The sequence below is a fragment of the Eulemur rufifrons genome, chromosome 20 (assembly GCF_041146395.1).
Source record: "Eulemur rufifrons isolate Redbay chromosome 20, OSU_ERuf_1, whole genome shotgun sequence".
Classification (NCBI taxonomy): domain Eukaryota; kingdom Metazoa; phylum Chordata; class Mammalia; order Primates; family Lemuridae; genus Eulemur; species Eulemur rufifrons.
The window spans coordinates 14,563,578-14,567,784 of NC_091002.1; the positions used below are offsets into that span (position 1 = coordinate 14,563,578).

At 39.5% G+C, this 4,207-nt stretch overlaps 1 pseudogene; it reads left to right on the forward strand.

Moving 5' to 3' along the window:
• The first annotated feature begins 3,495 nt into the window (after positions 1 to 3,495).
• Positions 3,496 to 3,845, forward strand: LOC138400983 (small ribosomal subunit protein uS3 pseudogene; annotated as a pseudogene).
• Positions 3,846 to 4,207: the final 362 nt, after the last annotated feature.

Below are 4,207 nucleotides of genomic sequence, written 5' to 3' on the forward strand. Positions count from 1 at the left end.
GGTAAGTCCTTTGTTTATTTGTGCAATAGGAGATGGCCCACCCCTACCTCCTAAAGGGAGATCCTGGGCGGAGGTCACATGAGTATCTTCAGCGGTGATGGGATGATCAGAATTATCAACTCTAATTATCTGAAGCTGAGAACCCATCCTTTAAAAGCTCTGTATTTCTGCAAATGTTCAGGAAAAATTTGGATTTTGAGATCTCAGTTCTGCCATTTTTCCTCTCTTGCTGGTAAAGTAAACTCTCTTTCCTTCCTCCTCAAACTGCTTGTCCTCCCAAATTTATATATCCAAATAGACATCAATCTTAAATTCCAGAGTTGTGTATCCAAATGCTTACTCAGCATCTCCACTTTGATATCTTATACACACCTCACTTAACATGTACATACTGAACCACTGATCTCTGCCCTCAGGCCCTGTATCCACAGCCTTTCCTATCTCGGCACATGGTGATCTCATCCTTGGAAATTGTCAAGCCAAAAGCCTTGTAGTCAGCCTTGGTGGCCTCCTAATCTCATACCCCACTGCCAACCCATCTGCATATCTTTTTGGTTTCATCTTCAAAACATCTAGAATTCACTCACTTCTCATCTCCACTGCTGCCCCCCAGGAGCAAGCCACCACTATCTCTTCTCTGAATCATTAAAATAGCCTCCTAACTTGTTTGCTTCTACTGTTACCCACTATGGTGTATTCTCTACCCAGTTGCCAGAGTGATGATTTAAAATGTAAATGAATTGCACCAGCCTTCTTCTGAAAACCCTGCAGTGGTCCATATTTTCATTCAGAGTAAAAGTCAAAATCCTTCCCATGTTCTAAATGATTTGGCCCCACCATTACCTCTCCGATCCCATATCCTACCACCCTCTTTCCTGATCACTACTCTCTAGCCACATTGCCTTCCTTATTATCCCCTCAGGCATGGCCCCTCCATGGACATTTGAGCTGGCTGTTCCCTCTGTCTGTAACACTCTTCTCCCAGACATCCATATGGCTCCTTCCTCAGCTTTTTCATGTCTTTTCTCAAATACCACATTCTCAATGAGGACTACCTTGACCATCATATTCATAATTGAAATCTGACTTCTCACACCACCCCTGGCACTCCGTATCCTTCTACTCTCTTCTACTTCCAGCAGGGCGGGGGTGGGTGCCAGTAAAGGAACCGTTTTGAAATTCATCAGAGCACTCTGTTCTTCTCAATAAAGTTTGTTCTAGGGAGAAACTAGTTAACCAGAGTGTAGCCTGCTGGAGTTTTATCAGAGCCTAACTGCTCTGGGGCAAGGAAATACTCAATTCCAACCAGCTCTAGCCATCCTGTCCCACCTAAGCGAGGAGGAAAAAACATGTGAAACACTTGTTAAATTCACAGTCCAGAGGCATAGGCTCACTAAAAGACTAAGAGCTAATCATAAGTCTATAGAATGCTTCCTCTCCCCCACCTTACCACCACATTACTAAAGGTTGATTTACAGCGGGTACTTTTGCCCAGTATCAAACTACATGAGGCAAGAGCTGATAGAACTGCAGAGAGAAATAGATGGATTCATTATTATAGTTGGAGATCTCAACATCCCTTTATCAGAAATGGACAGGTCCATTAGGCAGAAAATCAGTAAGGGCATAGTTGAACTCAACAACCATCAATCAACTGGATATAACTGACAACTACAGACTACATCCAACTACAGCAGAGTACACATTCTCTCAAGATCACATGGAATGTTCACTAAGATAGGGACCATATTCTGAACCATAAAACACATTTTTAACAAATTTAAAAGGATAGAAATCATACAATGTCTATTCTCAGATAACAATGAAACTAAACTAGAAAAAAGTAACAAAAAGGATAAGTGGAAATCTTCAAATATGTGGAGATTAAATAACCCACTTCTAAATAGCATATGGATCAAAGAAGAAATCTCAAGAGAAATTTTTAAATATTTTGAACTAAATAAAAATGAAAACACCAATTATCAATATTTATGGGATATGATGAAAGCAGTCCTTAGAGGAAAATTTTATAACTGAATGCATATATTAGAAAAGAAGGAAGGTCAAAAATCAATCATCTAAGTTTTTAGCTCAGGAAATTAGAAGAGTAAATTAAATCCAAAGTAAACAAAAAGAAACAAATAATAAAAAGTAGGGCCAAAAGCAAAGAAATTGAAAGCAGGAAATCAATAGAAAATATCAATAAAACTAAAAGCTGGTTTTTGAAAAGATAAATAAAATTGATAAGGCTCTATCCATGCTAACTATGAAAAAAAAAGAGGATGCAAATTACTAATATCAGAAATGAAAAAGGGTACATCACTACAGATCCCATATATACTAAAAGGATAATAAAATAATGCTATGAAAAATTCTATGCCCACAAATTTGATAACCTAGATAAAATGGACCAACTCAATAAAAGACACACTCTGCCAAAACTCACACAAAAAGAAATAGACAGTATGAATAGCCCTATATATATATCTTAAAGAAATTGGGTGAGTAATTAACAACCATCTAAAACAGAAAGCACCAGGCCCAGATGGCTTCACTGGTGAATTCTACCAAACATTTAAGAAAGAAACTCTAACAATTCTCTACAATCTCTTTCAAAAGATAGAAGCTAATGGAATACTTTCTAACTCACTGTATGAGGTCAACATCACCCTAATACCCAAACCAGACAAAGACATTATAAGAAAAGAAAACTACAGACTAATATTTCTCATAATCATAAATACAAAATTTCCAACAAAGTACTAGCAAATCAAATCCAACAATGTATGAAAAGAATTATATATCATAACCAAGTGTGATTTATTTTAGGTATTCAAAGTTTGTCTAACATTTGAAAACCAATTAATGTAATCCATCACATTAACAGATTTAAAAAACCACATATCAATAGATACAGAAAATGCATTTAACAAAACCAATACTCATTTGTGATAAAAACTCTCAGTAAACTAGGGACAGAGAGAACTTTCTCAACTTGATAAAGAATATCTATTAAAAAAAAAAACCTGCAGTTAACATCATACTTAATGGTGAGAAACTGGAGCCTTTCCCAGTAAGATCACGAACAAAGCAAAGATGTCCCATCTCACCACTCCTTTTCAACATCATACTGGAAGTTCTAGCTATTGCAATAGGATAAGAAAACAAAATAAAATGTATACAGATTGTGAAGGAAGACATAAAACTGTCTTTGTTAGCAGATGATATGATTGTTTACATAGAAAATCTTTTCTTTTTTTAAATTTTTTGAGATGAGGTCTCACTGTCACTCAGGCTGATCTCAAGCTCCTGAACTCAAGCGATCCTCCCGCCTCAGCATCCCAGAGTGCTAGGATTACAGGCAGGGTAGAGCTTTATGCTGAAAACGTGGCCACCAGAGGTCTGTGTGCCATTGCTCAGGCAGAGTCTCTGTGTTACAAACTCCCGGGAGGGTCTGTTGTGCAGAGGACCTGCTGTGGTGTGCTGCAGTTCATCATGGAGAGTGGGGCCAAGGGCTGGGAGGTCATGGCATCTGGGAAGCCTCAAGGACACAGGGCTAAATCCATGAAATTGTGCATGGCCTGATCCACAGTGATAGCCTGTTAACTGCTACGTTGTCACCTCTGTGCACCATGTGCTGCTTAGACAGGGTATGCCAGGCATCAAGGTGAAGATCATGCTGCCCTGGGACCCAACTAGTAAGACTGGCCTTGAGAAGCCCCGGCCTGACCACGTGAGCATCGTGGAATGTGAAGATGACAAACTGCCTGCCACCCCCATCTCAGAAACCAGAAGCTGGAAAGCCAGAGTCGCCTGCCATGCCCCAGCCGGTCCCCGCAGCATAGCGCAGTCTCCTTGGCAGCTGTGTCTGGAGTCTGGATGTTGTTCTATAAACAGCTCTAATAAAATTTCGTGCAAAGAGAAAAAAAATTGACAAAACAAGCATGAAGCAGGCTAATACGGGGAAAAAAAGATAGAGCACTATGTTTCCATAACTGCTAGAAGTTAAATGGCACACCAAAAACGTGCCAGCTCCTCTGATCATTCTGGTATGAATCCTGATCCATGCTTTTTTGTGGTTCAAAAACAAGTTTTTTCTTCAGAGGTGGTCTGCAGTAAGCAAGGGTTAATCCTCTCCCAGGCCCACAGTGCTATTATAGGTACTTTAAAAAACCTTTTTCCTGGTTAGGGAAAGGGTCTCATGCAG